Source organism: Hippichthys cyanospilos, chromosome 6 (genome assembly GCF_059441005.1).
Source record: "Hippichthys cyanospilos isolate Australia breed blue-spotted pipefish chromosome 6, RoL_Hcya_1.0, whole genome shotgun sequence".
NCBI classification, from domain to species: domain Eukaryota; kingdom Metazoa; phylum Chordata; class Actinopteri; order Syngnathiformes; family Syngnathidae; genus Hippichthys; species Hippichthys cyanospilos.
In genome coordinates this window covers 2,524,379-2,548,153 of record NC_142374.1, presented here as the reverse complement: position 1 = coordinate 2,548,153, position 23,775 = coordinate 2,524,379, and the positions used below count along the sequence as shown (strand labels likewise).

The 23,775-nt window shown below is 39.0% G+C and overlaps 1 protein-coding gene across 3 annotated transcripts in view; it reads left to right on the top strand.

The window, feature by feature from the left end:
- Nucleotides 1-10,399: 10,399 nt before the first annotated feature.
- The window catches only part of smpd3 (sphingomyelin phosphodiesterase 3), a 57,207-nt gene continuing 43,831 nt past the window's right edge, over nucleotides 10,400-23,775 (top strand). For all 3 annotated transcript variants that reach the window (XM_088416380.1, XM_088416379.1, XM_088416378.1), the window contains exon 1: nucleotides 10,400-10,601. The gene's annotated coding sequence lies outside the window, so the exon portion shown is untranslated. The remainder of the gene's footprint in view (nucleotides 10,602-23,775) is intronic.

Here is a 23,775-nt window from a genome sequence, read left to right as displayed (position 1 = left end):
ACAAACCCCAACCACACATGACAATATTACCACCAATGTTAGCACCACAGGAGGAAACTGCAAGTGCTAATACTTTTGTAAAACGATGATTGATTTGTTGAGAAATGCAAAATTTTAAAACAAACAAACATATGTGGGAAACAGTGAGAGTTCAACGTGGCAATTAAAGGCCTGGATCACAGTTAAACTGGTTTTAAACAAGCTACTTAATATTAGAGCAGAAGACTAACTTGTAATACTGATCTTAAACTCATTTGAGTCATACCATTAGGATAGGCACATGTGGCATCAAACCAAAGTGAGCTTCTTTGGAGGAGAAGTAGGCTACTCCAGCCTTTTTGCAGCCAGATGGCCCAGCATAAATGACAAACAAGGGTAGAGTTGGACATCAGGCAGCAGAAATTTTAAGGTTACCTCATGTACAGTAATAATTGGCAGTAGCGGTGTGAATACATTGTCTGCAGGAACAACCACTCTTTAACAATACCGAAAAGGTTTACTAGGGGGCAATGTGAGCCATATTCTTGGTCTCCACCATCGACAGCTGTTTCAGTTCGTGGCTTTTTTTTTTCATGCTGTCTGCCGCTCAGATACGCCCAGATCTCTGCCCACATAATGACAGAGCAACTCCTTGTACAGTTACAGAAACCCAAACAGCAACCATCTGGTTTAAAGCAGAAATAAGCTACTCAAGCTTTACTCTGTGCATGGCAATGCTGACTTGTCGTTTCTTTGATTGGAAAAAGGACGTGGGTATTTGCAAATGCAGTGGTTCTCAAAGTGGGCTCTGTGGACCCCAGAGGGTCCATGGCCTGACTGCAGGGGTCCGTGAAATAATTTGGGTGTTTTGAAACTGATTTAGTTCATCTTTTAACAGTTAGAGGTTTGTGCCTAGTTTGGTTTAGTCTTTGTGTTTGGCGCTGCCTCTGGCCGCTGTTGATAGTTAGACGCCATGTTAGAAGCCATTGTAGCGTCTCAGAAGGACAGAACATTGGGTTATTAATCTATTATATTATTTATGTTATAATATATATATATATATATATATATATATATATATATATATATATATATATATATATATATATTGCATTTTCATTTGTTTTTCACTCTGGAGGAGTTTGGTTTTGGATAAAGTTGTTGTATTTTTCTCCGTTGGCCTCAGTTTTAACGTGTGGTCAGTATTCTGAATATTTTAGACTGGGGTGTGGAATGAGCCAGAGCTGTCCTTTAAGCCCCATGCTATTTGCCATAGCAATCGAGCTGCTTGCTATGACAGTGTTGGGATACAGGGCATTAGAAGGGGTGGACTCAAGCATTGGGTCTCACCTGACGTGGATGACTTGCTGTTGGATATATTTCCGACCCGCATAAGGTTTTGGAGGAGTTTGGAAATTTTCAGGTTATAAAATAGATTTAGACGAGAGTGAATAGCATTTGCTTAATAACAAGACTATCGAGCTTAATTATGGGGGCTTCCCACTTGAGAGTGTGAATGACCAGTTTGTATACCTGGGCATATGTGTCACTGGAAAGTTCCAGAATCTATTCAAAGCTAATTTTCTCCCTTTACTGGAGCAGTCAAAACAGCTTTTATCTAAGTGGTCCTCATTATTACGTACGCATTACTAGGCTACACAGGCTATTTTTCAGAAATTTTGAATGTCGATAAACCCGCATCAGCCATTAAAACTTGTCATTATACGTGATGCTGTCCTAACTTAAAAAAAAAAATGCATAAATAAAATAAATATCCATAAAATTTTACGAAGTCCAAAACACAAATCGCAGTTTAATGTAAGAAGAACATTATTTTATTTCTGTACTATTAATTGAATACGAACAAAATAAAATAGCACATATTAAAATGAAAAAGAAAGAAAGAAAAGGCTTGCACTCACCAAAACATGGCGGTGACAATCGATCAGTCTTTTAAATATCTCCAATTTTTTCTTGACCTCTTCATGCTCTCTTCTCTTTGCACTAACCCTAGAAGTACAGTGTATCCACTCGGGTGTTCCCAGAAGTTTTTTAAAAGCACCGTAGAGCATTGAGGAGCTCTCTCTACCTTTGAACTTAGATGTACAATAGTGAATATCCACTCCGGTGTCCCAGGAAGTTTTTAATGATACCGTAGCGCATGTGTCCACTTTGGCATCCGCTTTGGTGTCTCGTTGCTGCCTTGGTTAAACAATTGTAGTTTGCAAATCCAGTGTTGCTACAAACACCAAATTGATCCTTTGCAAACAAAAGGCATTCCCAGCAGAACTAAGTGCCAGGGTTAGCGCCCCTGGCAGCTGAGCCGGAAAAACGCCAGTCTAAGTCACGCCCCTGGTAGCCCATTCAGTAAAATGGCCAAGTTGGACAGGTTAGTGAATTGCTACGCTACATCTTTAATGCAATCAGCCAAAGCCAATACCGCGTAGCTTGGTTGTTGAGCATTGTACCGCCTTCCTGCAGTGAGCATCCACTCGTGAGGCCTCTCGACCACAACTGTTGAAGCAAATGCCCTAGCATCTCCGGGAGCAGGCCGATTACATACGGCCTTGGTGACATAAGTTAGTTGAATTCTAATTGGCTAAAAACTCCAACTTAAAACTACGACACTAGAAGGAGCATAACCAAATAGATATAATATGACACGAAAAGAACAGAATATGGAGAATAATTTTGTGAATTAAAAAAAATGAAATTGACTTTCATTATAGTTATTATGATGATTATAGTTTAGTATAGTTATGATAATGATGTCAGGTTATGTTAGACCAGCAGAGAATGCCTTGCTGGCCCTGACGGCCCACCACTGCTGTATATTAGTTTTTTATAGTATACAGTTTCAAAATTAATACGTTTGATTGATTTAATTTCCATTTTCAAAAGACACTGATTCACAGTGCCAAATCCAATAAATAGCGTTGCATTACCAATCTTTCGACAAGTGCTGCAACTTTCTAATTGTAGTGGTTTTAGTTCTGAAATGTGGTACAATCAGATTTTCAGAAATGTGGATGACCATGGAAATGTAAAATGGTTATTGTCAATATGATGGGACCTACTTATTTTTATTGGTGCCCGTGCATTCGCCTTAAAGGGATAGTGTGTAAGATTTTGGCCATTTTTCATTACGGACAGCAGGGGGAGCTGCATTTACCAGTGTCGGTAGCTATAACAAACATGGCCGCCTCCGGAGAAGTGCCACCCCCATTATAATTTCATGATAATTAGACCTATGAGTATTTTTAGAATATATTTTTGGTCTTTAAGAACACATTAATTTGCAAGTTTTTGAAATTTACAATCATTTAATTTATTCATTTGTAATGAAAATCTTAGACAGTGTCTCTTTAAACACAGACAAATCTTCACTTCTTGGGGATTTTTGAAAAAGCTCCAGTGGGCCATATGGGCACCAATAAAGAGCCACATGTGGATCTCAAGAACGACCACTCCCTTAGATTATCATTACTGTCGTGCCAAGTGGAAAACACACTAATTTATAAAGTATGCAATGGACATGACCACTGAACAGTTTTGTACAACCAAGAAAAATTGTTGCCAAGAGTAAGTGAATTTGAATTTAGACAAAGAATGATCTTACACGTTTAATACATTATGTGGTAGGTTCTTTGTGATAAAACTGCCAAGATGTTGGAAATGATTGAAATAAATCAAAGAGAAGTGTCACAGTCTGCCAGTCCGAGCCAATATATCATTCTCTCAGTCTTATCACCACAAAGGGCAACCACACAGTATACAAGCCTGCTTGCCCTGCTCTTTTATTTATTTTTTTGCTGGATTGCCTTATGTTGCCAAGCTCTGTCGTGTGTCTTTCTGGAGTGATTACATGGTTTATGACCCTATCAAACCCAACTCTTGGGTTCGATATCTTATTGTAATAGAAAGCAAAGCAGAAATGGAGAGATGTTTGAGAACAAGTGCAAAGGGTGGAGTATGTTCATTGCTAAATGAGGCCTTGTAATGACAAGGTACATTGGAATTCAAAGATATAATTACTTCAGAAGGCCTATTCTGAGGGAAACGTGTCGGAAACAGTCCACCCTCTGGCTGAAAATGATTGGGTGGATGTGGACGGGAAAAATTATGTGTGTGTGCGTGTGTGTATGTGCATGCCTGCGTGGGTGTGTGAGTGTGTATGTGTGTATTTCATGGGTTCAGAGAGGGTTTGGGATTATTTCATCACTAATTTTTGTAATCCAATGCAGCACAGCTTTGAACATGTTTAAAATACACCTTGAGTGAAAAGTAAATTAATTAAATGAAATGCTTAGAATTTGGATGTTTTCATAATGTTCTCATTTTTTATGTATGTTCCATGATGCATGGCAATTAAATCTATGTTCCTGTTTTCCTTTCTGATCAGCTATTTTGTTTAAAATATGGAAGCCTCCAAAAGTGCCTGGATGTCTGACCCTGCAGGAACATGCGCAGCTTCTTCGAGGATCAGCCACAGATCCTATGGTAATAAGTTTTGCATAACAATTATTTGTCGTCTGAGCATGTTTTCCTTTTAATGCAGAGGTTTACCATGGGTCTGATGAAACCCCTGGGATTTAGTGAGCCAGTCTGATTGGTTCGACAGGTCAAGCCACTCATCCTTAGAAGCCTTTTCAAACTGCATTTGGGATTGTGAAAAATGCTGTTTTATAATTTCGAAGGTTTCGGTGAATGTGTTAAGAGATTTGCAGGGTTCAATGCCTCCAACAAGGTTAAACATAACTGCCTTATATCTTATCTTCAATTACAATATCTAAATAGATTATAGGGCGACAGGGTGGATGACAAATGCCTCACAGTACAGAGGTCAAGGGTTTGCCTCCGGCTCCCGCTCTCTTGTGTGGCGTTTGCATGGACTCCCAATGCCTGCGTGGGTTTTCTACAGGTACTCTTATTTACTTCCACATTCCAAAAACATGCATGGTAGGTAAATTGGACACCCTAAATTGTCTTTAGGTGTGTTTGAGAGAGTAAATTCCCCTGTGAAGATGATAAGATAATGGATGGATTCATAAATTATAAGTACTATATTTCTCCGTTTACAAGTCAACCTCCTGTATAAATCGACCCCCCCTTTTTCACTTCAATTTGGGTGAATTTTACAAAAATATGAGTATACATGGTCACACAAATCATGGCTGTACAATTAATACACATTGTGTGTGTTATTAAAATGATGAAATCACACGACGTTTAGATGCATTTCTTCATCATATACTGTACCTAGTAGGGGTGGGGAGAGAATATGACAAGTTAGAAGCAATGTACGTGTGTGTGGACGCAAATGCTGAAACTAATGTTGCAACAATAAAATGATTTGAAATTTTAATGTTTCATTTTTTAACACAACTGAATATGAATTAGTCTAAAAGCCTTAAAAGTCATCATCACTATCTGACACACCAAATATTTCCTTCCATTTAAATCCCAGACATCCTCTGCTTCCTTCTCATCATTTGCGCAAACATCCTTGTTGTTCTTCCATGGGGAATCATTTTCGGACTTGTCCAATTTATTTGAAATGGAGGTCTCTAGAAATGCTTTGCTGAAGCCTTCTTTACCCAAGTGATGACTGTGGTGAGATCAGAGCGTGGATGGGTTGCTCTTCGCTGTGTTTCTCCCCCAACCTGCTGACATCCACGCGTGCCATGCCACTGCTCTCTCATTTCTATCTTGAAATGGTCAAGTCGTCTTTTCCTTTTCATAGTGGGCCAAAGTCCACCGGGAAAATGATCCATGCAGCCTCGTTGTTGACAACAAAGAAGCAATAAGGACAAAAGTGCAAAACAGATGCATACTATATCAAATTAGAAATAGTATGATCATTTTAAGTCTTGTAAATGACATGATATTACTTATTTTGCAATCAAATAAATGTCATTCAAACACAGACATGTGGTGAAAATTGGTCTGGTTTTGAGTAATAAGTTGACACCTTCCCACCCCCCAATATGAGGGTTGAAAATGAGTAAAAAAAAATATTTTTTAAACTCGACTCGTACACAGAGAAATCCAGTAGTTCAAACGCAAGTTATTTTTTTAATTACCCTGTCGTAAATTTAGTTTCACAAAACAAAAATCATGTAAGCTTCGTTCTGTGTTTATTCATGTTCATGTGTCTTGAGTGCAAATGCATGTGTGTTAGACAATGATTATGACTACTGTGTTGCAATTGTTTACAAAACACGTTGACATGTCTATGAAATGTTTATTCAATCTATATGCATTTCTGTATGTACAATTACATGTGTTTTGTGTGCAATGCATGCGCATGTTATACAATGACTAACCCTAACCTGAAAATCTTGCATAATCTTAGTAATGAACACGGGTGTCAGCTTTGTAGCTGCCTTTATGTGGAATGTTTGAAAAAAGAGGTAAATTCATATATCTGTGTAAAGGAATTTATTCAAGGAACTACAGAGCTACATAAATGCTCTATGTTTCTCTATTCAGCTACAGTATAAACCTCGTATTTCTTCAGATTTGCTCTCATTTTCAGGTTTGCTGCTTTGTTTAATGTTTTCACTCAAAGATGCATTTAGTTACGTTTACATAAAATGAGATACATAGAGATTTTTATTACTGCACTCTCCTTATAAAAATATAAAAATACAAACGCCTTGATGTCAAAGACAATGCAGTGGTGCCACATAGTTCACAAGATCAAAAATGGCGAGTCGACCTTTTTTTTTTCAGTGCCAGATGAGAAAATAAAAAGCAGAGTGCGTTCTCTTTCTGTACACGCCTTTGCGGTTGACCAAAACTGGGGAAAATGTTCCCCAGCAGGACAAAAAGGAGTGGGATGGCACAGTGCAAGCGTGCTACAAGTATGTGTGTGTGTATGCATGCGTGTGTTTTTGTGTGCATGGTCATCACGCCTAGTCCAGCCTTGCTTAATACTGTACAACGTTATTCAATACAAGACCTTTACCAGATACAGGACTTCGACTTCGATCGGGCCCTTTTTTTATGGAGAGGGCAAATCTGGCTCTGAGCGCAGTCAAAAGTGTATATCCATCCATCCATTTTCTGTAGCCACTGATTCTCCTTAGGGTTCCTGGCTTTTCTGTGTCTATCCCACCTGTCTATGGGCAGTAGGTAGGGGACACCTTGAGCTGGTTGCCAAACAATTGCAGGGCGCCAAGGGATGAACAACCTGACATGCACCCAATCACTCCTAAAGACAATTTGGAGTGTCCAATACACCTACCATGCAAATTTTTGGACTATGGACTAGAGTGCCAGGAGAGAACCCATGGAGACATGGGGAGGACATGCAAACACCATACAGGAAGGTCAGATACTTAACCCGGGACCTCTGAACTTTGAGGCAAACATGCTAAACAGTCTGCCACCAACATATATATATAAGCTAAACTCAGGTACTGAACTGTAGGCAACTGACATACTGGGAACATTAACTCTAATATATAACTATATAATATACTGTCTAATGCCTGTTTCAAAGTATCAAAGAATGGGTGCCGTTGGCCTTGGCAGAGCAACAACGGCAAAACAAAAACATTTTCCGGGTCAAGACAACATGAGCATGAAAGGAATGAATTAAGATTGTATTGTGGCAAGGCGAAGAAACCACACATTGGTGTGCTGGTATATATCTTTACTCTTCGCATGCCATCACAAAACTCATACAAAATCCAAAACAGCAAAGAAAAGCCAGCAGGTTAAAAGCATCAAAGGTTCATAGCAACATACCTACTGGGTGAGAGACATGGTCCTAGTGCCCGATACACAGCTCTCTCCGAACACCCAGAAAGGCATAACGGAAAACCCCACGGGGTATTCACCAGTCTGACACCCTGAGTATACAGTCCAGTCCTGGGCGGTATATGTGACACCAGGGGCCCAGGTGCGACAGGAGTGAGAGTGAGTTGCTCAGCATGAAAACCACGAGGTGGCATTGCCAAAGGGATGTTCTGAGGTTGCGCAGAAGCCGGAGCGGCAGAGCTGACCTGCATGCACACTGCAGGCACAGTGGGCTTCCGAGGGACGGCCGGTCGCGGCTGCGTCCAGGGCATGGTGAATCGGAGGGGCAGCTGGGTGACGCTGGCTTGAGGCCTACTGATGAGGACATCAGTAGTAGATGAGGCCGCTCGGCTGGAAGATCCCGGTCGACGGCCCGGGACTCCAGTACTGGACTGCACCAACCGTTCTCACCAGGACCTGTACCAGCCTGTTGCTGGCTGGCTTGATTCCGGGGGCACCGAGGGACTGGGCGACGTGTATTAGGCTGGTCGAGGGATGCCACGACCATGTGGGACGTTTGCGGTGATTCCTCGTAGGTGGAACAGCGTTAGGCCTCAAGCCAGCATCATCCAGCTGCCCCTCGGATTCACCATGCCCGCAGGTATGGTCCGAGTATACATCGGAACAGGTCAGTTGGTGGGGCCGCAGCAGGTTCTGGCCCAGGCACAGACTGGGTCGCAGCTGCGACCGGCCGTCCCTCGGAAGCCCACTGTGCCTGCTAGCAGGCAGGTCAGCACTGCTGCTCCAGCTCCTGCGCAACCTCAGAACATCCCTTTGGCAACGCCACCTCGTGGTTTTCAGGCTAAGTGTCTCACCCTTACCCCTGTCACACCTGGGCCCCTGGTGTCACATATACCGCCCAGGACTGGACTGTGTACTCAGGGTGTCAGACTGGTGAATACCTGTTGGGTTTTCCGTTATGCCTTTCTGGGTGTTCGGGGGGGAGCTCAATGGTGGGCACTAGGACCATGTCTCTCACCCAGTAGGCGCGTTGCTAAGAACCTTCGATGCTTTCAACCTGTTGGCTTTGCCTTTGCTATTTTTGGACTTTGTTGTATCAGTTTTGTGATGGCATGTGAAGAGTAAAAGATCTCCACTAGCACAGCAATGTGTGGTTTCTTCGCCTCGTCACAGTATGTTAGAATTTAAGCAATGGCTGTTACGGATAAATTCGGCTATTTTGCCTGTTAAGCCTATTAGCTGAAAGTGTCCGCTGTGCCCAGCAAAAGCTTGCAGGGAAATTGGAGATGGCTAATTTCCCATTCTTTGTTTTACATACATCAAAACAAAAATATTGAAATTTTCATTTTCTGTGTTATGAATGGTCCAGTTGGTGGATTTAAAAATAAAAATAAAGGTATACAGACATCAGGGACCTCCATTATTGCTAGCATCACTCATTTCATTCGTTTCTTGATGGTCAAGAAACGAATGAAAACGTCAAGACATGACGCATGCGCAGGTGGAGGAATACAGCTTGATTACCCTGTGGTGTGCTGGTAACCTGACATGACATCATTGCATTTGTATAATGCAATCCACAGAGACTTAGTACACAGTCATCATGTATAGTAAAGCCTCTTAGTTTTAGAAGTGAGACTTGTGTTGAAAAGACTTGCACTCCCAGGTTTATGATTTGTAATTACAAGTAAAACAAATTCTAACACACCGAATTTAGTTTCACAGTAGCAAGAAAGAATATGGCATGTTGTCAAATGCCCTATGACCGATACTTTGATGGGTGTTTTAATGTTTGTGACACTAATCTAGGCAACCAAAATGTTCAAAAGAGCTCTCAATGTTCCTTAAACATTGCTTGAGCTTTTTTCTCACTAATATAGAGTATGTATGCGTAACATTAGCGACGTATTCATTTTCATTCATAATTTGGATATTAACATGGAATTACATTTTGACAACAATGTGCTCATAATTATATTATTAAAAGGGTTAGAAACACCATAATTCAAAGGGGCTCAAATGTTGAGATCTTCAAAAAATAAAATAAAAAAAATCAGGATATCAACACTCGCAATTACACCGCTGGTCACTGGAGGTCATTCAACAACCTAAAGGACCACCCACATCAAGTTGACCAAGAAAATACATTTAAAACAAAACTGGATTAGACTTTGACTTGTATTGTATAATTTGTTAATACCTCATTTCAGTACTGCATGTAGTCATGTAGAAAATATACTAATTCAGAAATTGTAAGTTTACAAAAAAGGACTAATAAATAAAGACGTATTATATTATGCCTTTGTAAAAATATGTCAAATGTCAGTATTCTACCAGCAGTTAATACTAGTTAATACAAATGTATTGTGGCGGACACTAGGAACATGCCTACTGGGTTATAGTATGTGATGTTGTGCACTCATTTTATGAGATTACTTCATTTTCTTAATATTAACAAGTTATTCAGATGTATTTTTTCTTCATACCCAATATTAGATGTATAACATGTTATTTGCATTGTGGCATTATGATTCGGTTTTGTGATAATGGTGCGAGTTATCTCCCTTGGACGGTCGATGTGGGGGTAGGCGTGTCGTCGTGGCTGAGCAGTGACGTCATATGGGAGCTGTTCTCAGCCGTAGGGTGCTGAACAGATAATGCTCGTCGTATTTCTCCTTTGCTCAGTTGTGCTGCTCACGCGCTCTTTGGCCAGCTGCTGATCCGGGAAGGTTGGATCCTTACAACGCTCGCGGACCTCTTGATCGAGGGGACATTTCACGCGGCCGCGCACACCAGGACCGGCTCGGCGAACACCTTGCCTTTAGCAAACGTGGAAGAGATTCCTGAAACGTCCAGTAAGTCATTTTCTCTTTCTATTGATAACAGCTGATTGGCTGTTTCTTTTAATGGACGATAAAAGGACGATTTATTTTCAGTGGGATGAGCTCGCGCTTGACTGCGTGTTAAAAAATATTTTTCGACGTGACCATTGACAGCTTTCCTGCAGCCGCGCCTAAAGTCAGCCGATCCGCGAACATTTGACTCATATTTGAATGGCCCGTCTCTCCGTCTCTCTCTCTCTCTCTCTCTCTCTCTCTCTCGCTCTCTCGCTCTCTCGCTCTCTCTCTCTCGTCTGCCATTTTTATGCGTGGGTACAGACATGGAAAAGAGACATGAAAAATAACATACGATAGTGCCCACCCATGTATTTGTTTTGTTTTGTTTTTGTCATTTCCATAGGTAAACGATTAATTCAGTTGGGGTGGGGTAGGGGACGCTCCCCCTCCTCCCTTCTGTTATTTTAGTGATAAAGAGAGCTGATAGCTGTTGCATCTTCTTTCTGATTCAGCCATATCAAAAGTACAGTATATCACCATGAAATGCACAATTAACTGTAGTTTGTCTTTCCTCCATACAATATGACAATGACTTTGATGCAATAACTTGGACTTTGATCATGTTTATTACTTGTTGACATGCAAAGATTAAAGACGTGTACTTGGACAACAACTTCTTGCCCCAAAGGCTCCTAAAGGATAGGGCACTGAGGCATCGCGTTAGAGTAGGTCATTCAGTAACCCAAAGGCTGTTTGAATCTCGCTCTGTCCGAGTCGTTGTGTCCTTGGGACAGACACCCCACATTGTCTCCAGTGGTTGGTCGGAAGGGCCATAGGCACAATGTGGCAGCCATACCTCTTTCAGCCTGTACAACTGTAAACATCAGTTACAACCTCAGTGACATTAACCTCAGTATAGAAGCAATCAGTACATTTTCTTTTTGGTGGGTTTGTTCCAATGGATCTAACATGGGTCTGAAGGCCAGTTCTTCCAGGTTAAGCCACTCATCAAAGTCATTGAAAAGCTTGCAAATGTCATAAATTGGCCACTAGTACCACCTGGTGGTTTTGGGGTGTCAACACAAAAATTTCTATTGCACGCTGTTTGCGAGTTGCTGTTGAAAGAATTTATGCAAAAATGGGGGAAATGCATGATAAAACATCGGGTTTTCAATATGTCCAATATTGACAATATTTCCATTTTTGAATGGCAGTAAATGAGCGCGACATGGGCTAAATTTGACACATATCTCTCTTGTACCTCTCGACCTTCCGTTTGCAAGCATTTACAGTAGAAGGGATGGCAGCATGGCATATTGAAAGTCGCCGTATTTTGACAATCTGCAATATGTTAGCCTGTTTTTTTTTTGTTTTTTTAGTATGCTTTTCCTTTGCTCTCACACATCAAAAACATCTAAAATCTCGAGTTGGGTCAAAATTTCCCCCGGGGTTAATTTAACCATCAACAAATAAAACAAAAACACCATAATTTTTATAGATTTTGTTGATAGTCTTAAAAATACCTTTTTTGAGAAGAAGCAGAAGATTATGCAATATGTTGACACATTTCAACACTAACCCAAGATTATAGGCTGTCATGTACTGTGCATTTTATTTTGGCCATTCTCAACAAAACTTTTATTCACTGAGGCATTATTTGTCTGTTTTCTACCCTCGGGTGCATGTACAAATCTCTTTGAACGCCATTAACGTTGCAATTAAAAGCCCCCAGCAAATTCAGCGTTGTACAGCGGTAAACCACATCATAGCAACTGAGTGCTGACCACTGGTTCCTTTAAATTACTCAGGGCACTTTGCCATATCTTCCAGTAAAATAACATAAGATAAAGTATTCTTTGAAATCAATAACATTATTACAATTTTTAAAGATAAGGAAAAGAATGGTATACATTATAACACACAAGTCTAGTATCTGCTATATGGGGTCAACCCTACCAGGAAAAACGTTGTATAATCATATAGTCATAATAGGATAGAATAGAATAGAATAGAATACCTTTATTGTCATTGAATGTTGGAGTTGGAGTAAGAGCTGCTTCACCTGTGTGTGCCACCATCCTTATAGCTCTCCATGCTTACAATGCACAAAACTGTAAGAAAGAAAACATTTCACATTAAAATCATTTAACTTTTAACACTGACAATAATATTTACCTTTCACCAAATACAACAGAAAAGAACATAAACTAACTTTTTCATATATGCCCTATTGTTGATCGGTAATGAATGAAAGATGAGTACAGTAATCCCTCGTTTTTTGCCATTAATGCCATTAAAAAGCGTCAAGAACCCCCCCCCCATGGAATTTCCATGCATGTTTATGTGGGTACCTGAATTTTTAAATGGGAAAAGTACTGTATATATATTTTGCATATTTAAGGGTTATTATTATTATTATTATTATTAAGCATTATAATGTTACTACTATTATCGCTTCCCTTCCTATCCCCTTGGCTGTAGTCTCATGGAGAGCCACAGTTATATTAACGGCGACTGGAAGTCTAATTAGCATAAAGCCTGTAGCTGACCAAACATAACAATCAGAATTTACACTTGAAATTTCAAATTTTTACAAAAGAAATCTAGGTAAGAGATTAAACACGCTTCAGTGCAACGCTGCTCTCTCCTGCTCTCCCTTTGCGCCTACCTAACAGCTTCTGTAAGTTTCATGAGGGAATCTACAAGATGCGTGATAGGCTCCCGGCATGACCATCTACCAAAAAGGGCAGGAGTTGTAAACTACCCCTGCCCCAACTCCTGCCCTCCTATCAGAAAGTATAATTCACCTGTGTATCCAGGCTGCTGTTCATAAAATTGAATTGAGCTTTGTGTTCAACCAAACAGGTCGAGCTTTTACAGTTAAGTCATGTTAGTTTATTGTGACAAGTTTATTACTGTCCTAATATACATTTTATGATATATTTTTTTGCAAATAGAGCATAAGATTTACCTCATGTAAAATAGACACCTTGGCTCAGTGAGTGTTGGAAATAATTGTCCGAAGGATATTTGCAGAAGAAGTATATTCAGCAACATTAAAGCATGAATGTCTCCAAATGCCTTTCGCGGTACATATGCATTGGATGCTCTCCTAAGCAAAAAAACAAAACAAAAAAACAAAACTGTAAATTATCCAAACTCTACATGTCAACAAGAGTCCGTGCATGACTGTCATGCCACGTTTTCGCTCCCATATTAGTGCAGACCTCCGTCTCAGGACTGCACATTAGGCACGGACCAAACCCCGAGTTGCTGGTTTAACGGGGTGTTAAAAAGTCATGGTTTCAATAACCGGTAATACTATCTATAACTGGATATGAGGCTTTTCTTTCTTTTCTTTTCTTTTCTTATTTTTTTTTTTTTTTTTTGCTTAAAATAGTGCCTTCTGTGTCTATATGCAAGTTGTCATCTTCCATGGTTTGAATAACCAGTATGTTTTACCTCATTCAACCAGCCACATTTATGTTTGCATTTGGTTGGTTTGTCTTTTCCTGACTGGCGGTGTGCAAATGTTTTTGTACTTTTTTTTTCCTTCCTTGTTGACATTTCAGGTACAAGACAGATTGCATGGGCAGTTTAGTACAAGTATCAATATTTTTTAACTTTCACTTTTCATTTTTGAAATACCAATTTTAGCATTAGTATTGTGTACATTGTTGCTGTGCAAGCATTTAGAATACTGTATTATTTGTTTTTTTTGCTTGCAGAGAAGCAAGGGAAACATATCTACATATGAGCTGGACCATACTATAATCCCTATAAAGGTGTTGTGTAGTTGGCACAAAGATTCAATCACTGCGACTTTAGTGTAGCAATGGGGAACACTGATTGCAGAGACCTGAAAGATTAACAGATTAGTTAGGGCACATAGCGTAATGAGGCACATTGATGTGTATTGTCTCAAACAGGGATGGTTGCTGCTTAACAGTTACAGTATGCTTGTTGACCTTATTCTTTGGAAGCTTTGCTCACTATGCAAAGATGCTTTCTCAGCACCACCGGTCAACATTTTTTTTTTTTCTCAAAAACATTTTCCACCCTACATACACTGTGACTGAATGGTAATACTGTACTAGTGTCAGAATTTCAGTCTGCAATATGTATTTGTACTTTGAGCATGAAAGAAATAGCTGCTTTTTCACTCTTCCCCATCACCTTTGGATTTCTATTCGACTTTTCATTTGAACATGTTCCTAACAAAGTGCGCATGGATTGGCTGATATGCTCTCCATCAGTTGCAGCACAGAATAGATCACAGACACTCTCCGAAAGCCTTTGGGATTAGCTATTTCATTGGCTTGTCACCCTGATCCTCTATTCAGTTGGCCTACTTTTGACCACATCTGGTCATCATGATGCAGGGTACACACAACAAATATATATTAATCTGCATTAACTCAAAGTCTCCTAAGTACCTTTTGGCAAGGGTAGAAGTTCTCAAAACAGCTTGAAACTTTGCTAATCTGACTATAGGGAATTTTGAAAACAATTTCGAATTTGTTTATTGCATCACTAATAATTTATGGTTTACAGCAGAGGTTCTCAGACTTTTTGTAGTCAAGGGCCCCTCTTCGAAAGCAAATTTTCCAAGGACCCCTATTGCACACATAAACAAAATGAAACAAAAAAAAAATCATTTAAAATTTATCTGCGTTATTCAATTAAAAAATTAAAAGTTGCTTTTTTATTCACCAGCTAAATCAATTTGACCACAAGTATATATTTGTTACATTTCATCTGAACTGAAGTTTAGAAAATAAAAATTGCAAATTGCACACCTCCTCATAAAAAAAAAAAAGTGTCGATTTCCAATTATTTAGTCAAAAACATTATAAAATAAAATGCTGCTTTAACTTTGCTGGCTTCGGTCAAAAATGACCCAGTGAGGTTGTTTTCTTGAAATTTCTTTGTAGTGAAAAATTGTTACCATTTTATATTTCCAGGTATTCCTCAAAAAACATGTTCTTGATATAATTCCACTGACATTTTTAACTCACCTTTTATACATTTTTTGTATTACTACCCCAAGTTTCCATAAGTGGGTCAAAAATGACCTGCATGCATTTTCTATGGAATCCAATGGGAATCTTTGATTCCTATCAATTGTGGCTGTCATGAATAAATTAACTGTGGATCACACAGACTCAGAAGTGTCACCCTTCAGGAAGATTATTTTACACAGCAAGAGTTGATACGTGTAAGTATTATCTTCATATAATATTGTGTGTGTGTCTTTCATGACTGTTGTTATTGTTTATCAAAAAACTAGCCTACAATATAACTAGCATTATAACTAGCTAGGGTTAGGGTTAGGGTCAACCCAACCCTAAAAGAAAATTACCCAGAACACCAATAGAAAAATGTGATCCATTGTGGGTGTGTGTTTGTGTGTACGTATGTGTAAAACTGTCAAGTCCTCTCTCTTTACAGCAGAGATTAATGTAGCAGCAGCAGAAAACCAGGTTAAATATGGACAATACGTACACAAGATGGACACACACCCATTACTTTCAATTCATTACAGATAAACCACAACTTTGTGTGTGACACCTAAAGAGCTGTCCACTTCACGAAATAGGACCAGTAATTTGACAAACCATTTCCAAGGTGCTAATTCTCAATGTACATTTGCTATTAATATTAGTCTATCAATAGTTCTGGTAAATGTGTATCAAGATGATACACAATAACGAATATGTAGGCTAGCTGCTAACGTTAGCCCCACCAAAGCCATATTTTTTAAACATCTGTCCCTAACCCAGGTGATTGAACTTGAATTTCCATACAGTATTATTATTGAATTTGTGAAATGTGCTGGGTTTTTTTTTCTTCCTAAAGCATAAACAATGCATCACTGTGCTATGAAGCTAAGTGATATGGAGATTAAAAAAAAAAAAACATACATATATATATATATATATATATATATATATATATATATATATATATATATATATATATATATATATATATATATAAAAACATATATATAAACATATATATATATATATATATATATATATATATATATATATATATATATATATATATATATATATATATAGTATCTTGTCTTTAAAGTTTTACAATACAATATAGATGAAATGATTTGTACTGCTTTTAGGCTTAAGCCAATCTTTCACTGGATGTCTAATAAGCGTAATGAGCTCCATTTAGAATGGCAAATCCATATTTCCAGTTAGGGTCATGAGAGTTAATATAAAAGTAATTCAATACTAGTGTAATGCATTACATTTCAATTACAGTAATAATGTAATGTAACTAATTACTTTGAAATGACACTAATAAGTAATAAATAATGCATTACAGTTTAGAAGTTATTTGCCCAACGCTGTATGTACCAAATGACCAAATAATTTCATGGGCTCCCTGCAGTCAGGCCACGGACCCCACTTTGGGAACCACTAGTTTATAGTAATGTCTTTTGAATCATCAATATCCTAATTTAGATCATGTACTACCATGGGCTTCCTTGGCAGAATATGTGTGTTTGGATCTTGGTGCCTAATTTAAATCAAATAACTGGAAATGCAGTCAATGCTATATAATGAGCCTGACAAAAAATATTGCAAAAAAATGTATTGTGGACACTGTTTCAATATCGTGTCTTGTCTATGAGACTAAAAGGCATACTTTGTCAAAAAGTCTTAGGAAACTACTTGAATTTTTCTCTCATACACAAAAAGAAAGTCATAATAACAGAGATGACTGTCGATGGCCACAAAGTGCCTGTAGCCACCCTTCTCCCAGAGCCTGTGCTATGTTGAGCACACATTTAGAGTTCCGGCTACCATATGATTACAGCATTTGACTGTTTTAGCCCAAATTAGATGTTGTAAAGCTTATGAGACTAGCTATGTATTAAATACACTTACAGTACCATCTTCCCCCACCCTTTTCCTGCTCCTTCTGCCATCATCATGTACTGTACACTTAATGTCACCTCAGCATCTGGTTTACATTTTTTTTTTTCAAAGAATAAAGTCACGAGAGCTCTCCTTTTATGAGATGCACATACTTATGTGATTTATACCCAGGTTCTCTGTAATGTATTACTAGGAGGTAATAAATACTATTTTGTCATTGCAAATCACATCTGATTACATCCAAACCAACCTTAATGATTTATTTTCATCTGTGAAATAGTTTTGATGAAAGAGGTCAGATTACTCTTGATGGCAGAGCTCAATTGAAAATGATTCATACTCATTTGCAAACCAAGCATACGTACTGTATGCATCAGGCCACTACAGTGTTTTCCAACCATCAACCAGCTATTGGTTAGTGAGCCATTCAGTACCTGGTTGCACATATTGAACAATGAATAAAATAGTATATATCAGACATAGAAAGCAAGCCTTAAATGTAAGCTATCAAAGGACATGGATATAGCAGATCTTTGCCGATCCACAAAATATCAGTCAATGAACCAGTCTGTGATGGGAGAAAAAAAAAGTTTTTCCCACAGACACAATGCTGCATTCGAACTGCTTATATATTTTTTCCTCTGCAACCCTTGTAAGGATTAGAAGTTTGGAAAGTATGAGCTGTCCAGAAATTTTTGCCCTTGTATTATAAACACTACAAAGGTTTAAAGTTTTTTTTCCGCTCACATGATCTCAAACTGCATTGCGTACCCCGTATTCAGCACCACAGGGAAAGCTGTGTGCATGAATTGGCAGCGTTAGCTTGGATGGCCCCACATACTGTGTTTGTACTAACTTAAAGGGCTCCTTTTGATAAAAAAAAGAATAAACTTTTTTGTGCTTTTTACCCTGTTACAATGCATATTTCTCACCCTAAGCACCTCCAAAGTGCTATTTTGCTTCGTTAACCCATTAGTGGGAATTCTTCGTTTCTGCTTCAACAGAATGGGACTTAATGTTTTCGTGTCTCGTTCTCAATGACGTCACAGTGAGGAGGAGGGCCCTTATACCGCCTCTACACCTTCTCAGAGTAAATACATGCACACATTAACTGGAAAGCCCCTTACATTTCTTTTCATTCAGGGATTGGGGAGAAGACATTTTGTACCCGGCCAAGTAAACAATGTGTCATTTCTTAGTTACAAAGTTTTTACTGTCGAAAGTGTAAAAGTGGCAAAAATGTGGTTTTATGTTAGTATACATACAGTATGGGGCGTCATCCAAGCTAACACTGCCCGACATTCATGGACATACCTTTGCCTGGTGTTAAATATTGACTATCTGATGCAGTTTGAGGTAATGTGAAAAAAAGAAAAACACTTTAAACCTTTGTAGTGTTCAAAGTACAAAGGTTAAAAGTTTTTTGAACTGCTCATCCTGTCCTAACTGCTCAACCTTACTCGGGTTAGAGAAAATACATAATGAAAAATATTTGTCCATTAATTATCATCACAAGTAGTCATTTCAGTAAGAGTGAGCTCTCAGATATTACTGTAATTCCCCAAATGAGACGAGAATATAAAACGCACTCCCCCCACACAAAAAAATAGGCCCAGAAATATGGGTGTACCCTCTAAACTGTAATTTTTTTCTTTTTTTTTTTTTTTTTGCTTCTTAATTTGGGGAAATACGATATATTGTAAGCCTTTGTATCAGATGGTCTCCATTTACAAACTTCATAGCGCAGATGTGATTGTGCCATTTCGAGACAAGTATACAACCAGTGAACCACATTTAAAGGGAAGAACTGGACCTGCTTTGAGTGGCCATGACTGAAGTCGGCTTCCACAGCTGTGCAGCCCTCCCTGTAGCAAAATGCCAGCCGGCATTTGTCTGCGAAATGCCTTGCGCCGCACCAGATATATGCCGGTCATCAGACGATAGAACACTTAGCCTTGTTTTCCCAAAGTGTTAACTATCACTACAAGGGAGTTCACAGTTTAATTAGTGTGCCATTTTAAATAAAAGTGCCGCTGCGTTCACAGTGCCTATTTTAATCGTTACTGAGAAGAACAAGAACCTTGCGTAGTCAGCCGAAGCAAGCATTGTTGCATAGTCACAGCTTCAGAATGCAGTCAGACAGTCATGGTCTTCTATCATTTAATTAATAAACAGGGTTGATGACTGGCCGCACACACATACTTAGTCACACAGTTTCCAAATATAAACCACACAATGGAAGATTAACTCAACTAAACCCAAATCCTGCTTTCTGCCTTTAGTAGAGGTAAAGACGGGACTCGCAGCGCAAACATAATCTCCCTGTGTTCGCACAGTCTGTTCACACAGAACTGCCAAAAACAGCAGGCAACCTAATGCTGCTGCACACATTCACTCACCGTATATTTGCACATCTGGACACACTAAATATAGCTTCTGAAAAATAAGTAGTGTTAAGGACTAACTTTGAAAGACATTCATTCAGCAGTAGTTCCTGTAGATGACTTTTTCCTGAAGTACTTTTCCATAGGAATTTTAAGACTTAAATAAATGGATGTGGTTGTATTTGTTTAACTTTCTCACGGGGCATATAGGATAAGGCTGGAAAAGTTGAGAAATATGATCAAATGCAATTTCTAAAAAGATAAAATGCAACTAAAGTACAGCATCCATCAACATGTCACCTGACTATTACAACTCTGCAGTGAGAGCTACATGGGATTTAGGTTGCTCTAAACATACATAAATTCAAGATTTCCTTGTTGATTCATGATAAGGATGTAGATTGACATGACCTAACTGCTAGCAGACTGGAATAACGGGTTTATTTGATGCCTCTTTTCTTCGTTAGGGTTTCAGATCATCACGATAGCTAATATAGCATAGCAAATCCTAAGCAATGTAAATAATGTGATGTTAGTGAATTGTCACGATACAGCATGGTGGTGTGAGTAGGTGCGGGGCATGGGAAAGGTGGAACCCAAAAAAATGCAGGACTGAGAGGGATGGGGCTCAAATAATATAGGTTTAATCACAAAAGGAGGCAGGAGGAGATGATGGAAGAGAAAAATAATACAATGTCCAACCAAAACATGAACAAACTCACTGGGTCAAACCTGGAACGGGAGGGTGAGGCTTCTCAGAGAGATATGAAATAACTAGAGCGAGGTGGCGGTGACGCAGCGAGGACGAGACAGCAAGCAATGACCTAACAAGGACTGAATGAAAACTGGGGACTTAAATCAACTTCACATTGAACGAGGAAACACAAAACAGCTGGAGAGAGACAAAAGGCAGGGGAAGCTTATTGGATGACATGAGAAGGGCAGGTAAACAGGCAGGTGGACAAGCTCAAACTAACGAGATACAGACACGAAAGGCAGATGCAAGGAAACATAAGGATGAACTTAAAAACATGAACAAAAACCCACACAATATATAACATATATAACATGCAAAAGCAAAATATAACCGAGTTAGTGTTGCTTCTACTTGTACTACCTATTAATAAAAGAGCTATGAATGAAAGAACATGAAATTTGAAAAAGGTTGGCTTGTTACGCACACATTTCATTTCTGTTGTGTCATGGAAGACACAAAATGCATGGACGTGATGTTTGCTGGAAAAGAAGCCCTTTGGGCCTTCGAGTTGCCACTTGTGCAAGTATATGGCTTAACAGCCACACAGGGGAGAGAGACATCAAAGTGTTTGCAAAGACCTCAAACAATCAAGGTGCAAGACACAATCTTCAATTACCTACATGGACCACAGGCCATGTGGTAACCTTAATTCATGTGTATAGAGTGGTTCGCTAGGAGAGGGGGAAAGGCAGCTCTGTCCAGTAATTAGTGAGGTGCTGAGGTTAAAGATGACATCTGGACAGGGTGGGCTGCGCAGTTGCGCTGCATGTTAACCTGATTTTCAACTTCCTATTTATTCTTATTCTATTCTTAGCCTCACAGATGGTCAGTGTTGTATTCAACAAGAGTTGCCACGCTAAAACTATTGAGTGATTTCAGCAGAAACTGATTCAGTTTCAAAATGACTAGGAAATAATGTACTATGTGTAATGTTTTTTTGTGTCACGAATTCTATGAAGACCATCAAAATCGATTTGTAAAAATGCTATACTCAATCAACCCTTGGTCACTGTTAAGTTATAGGCTACTTAAAACCAGATTTAACCCCGAATGTCTGGGGACTTTTTACTAACCTGGCCTGATTATCACCCCAACTTGGGTTGACTTTGAAAGCATCATAACATCATCAAATATATATTTACTTTCAACCCCTCAAAATGTTCAGTGGCATCAGCCCTATCCATACATATGTACATATACATATATATTCCCAGGCTGTTTGAGAATGTTCCTTTTGTGATTAAGAAAAACAAAACAAACGTGAACAGCTATTCAATGCTGTAGATTTCACAGATGGAAATATGCAGATAAAATGTTATGCACTGCATGAAATAAAACACATGCGTGCAGTATAATAAAAGCTTTTCTGCAAAATTTAATTTTTGGATCGAAGTCTTTTGTCAACTTCAAGTCCCACATTAAATAGCAGGAACTCTGTGTTCAGGCTAAGCCACCTAATGAAGTCATTGAAAAGCTTGCAAATATCATAAGTTGCTCGAAGCACCACCGGTGGTTTTGGGGTCCCAACACAAAAATTTCTATAGCTTCCTGTTTGTGAGTTGCCGTTGCAAGTATTAAAATTGGGGTAAATGCATGATAAAACAATAGGTTTTTGATAAGTTCAACACCGGCAATGTTTCCATTTTTTCATGTCAGTAAATGAGCCTGACGGGCTAAATTTAATATCTGCAGGGTGTAGCTTTTGACCTCTCTTTTCCAAGCGCTTAGAAGGAGCGGCAGGAAGGCATATTGAAAGTCGACATGTTTTGATGATCCATGCAACATTTTAGCCTCTGTGGGGTTTTTTTGTATACTTTTCCTTTGATATCACACATCAAAAACATCTAAAAGCCTGAGTTGGGTAAACATTTCCCCCAGGGGTTAACATTATTTTTGGGGCATATTTATGTAATATTACCAGCCAGATTTTATGGTGACAATATACAGTCGGCCCCCGGCTTACGAGCACCCTGATTTACGAGCAATTCGCCTTACGAGCGTGGATCAGGGAGATTTTTGTCCTTCGCTTACGAACACACCTCATACTTCTCGCCTTACGAGCAATTCGACATGCCGGCAATTAAGTATGTAAAAATGTTCTCGTTTAATTGCGTCAATAAAATCAACAGTAGCGACATCATCAATCATCAGTAGATACTTGTGACAGTAACGTGAACGCTATTGCTCTTAAAACGTCACACTGACTGTCTCACTCACGGTGTCTAAATATATTACCATTTAAGTGTAGTGTTTGTACAGCTAAAGGGAAAAACAGCTGACATGAAATTAAATGTGCCGATTGCAGGACAAAGAATTGTCATTGGTTTAAATGTGTGTTTTTTTTAAAATTAATTGTCAATACATTCCAACCGTTTAAAAAAAAAAGTGCGAATAATTATCAGTCAGTCACGGAGATGCGAATATGCTATTGGTCGATTAAGGTCACCCGGTCTCACTCACGGAGATGCTATTGGCCGGCGTCACACGTCAATCACAGAAATGCCGATATGCTATTGGCCGAACGCCTTTATCTAGCTTGATGGGACAGGATGGAAGGAAGGAGAGAAAATTAGTGAAAAACGGAATGTTGTGAAGACTTTGCAAACTTTATCTGTTAGACATAGCTTCTAAAATTACTAGCAGCGGTAAAGAAAGAAATAAGAGGATGATGTTTTAGTATCTGCGTGATTTGCACCCTGACTGAAAGAGTTACTGTAACACTGTAAGACCAATAGCATATCTATTGCCCATGTTAATTTTGAGCCTTGAACTCTGCCCCCCTCTGCTTACACCCAGCTCAAGTCTCGTCGTTTCAAAGGTAAAAGCTATTTATCCATTGTATTTATTATACAATACAAGTGTACAGCAGATTATGTCACTCAATTTTAATATATGTATACAGTGTGTCGTTTTTACCTAAGGCTTCGGCGCGCGTTGCACGCATTCACGAATTAACATGGGTTTGGATTGCCCGCTATACGAGCAATTCGAGATACGAGCGTAGCCGCTGAACGGATTAAGTTCGTAACCCGGGGGCCCACTGTAGCCGTGATTTCTGCTCACTCAACACACTGTCTACTTTCACACACAGGCTTAATATAGTTAAAGTTAGCTCAGCATATAATAGTGTTGGGCCTTTCTAA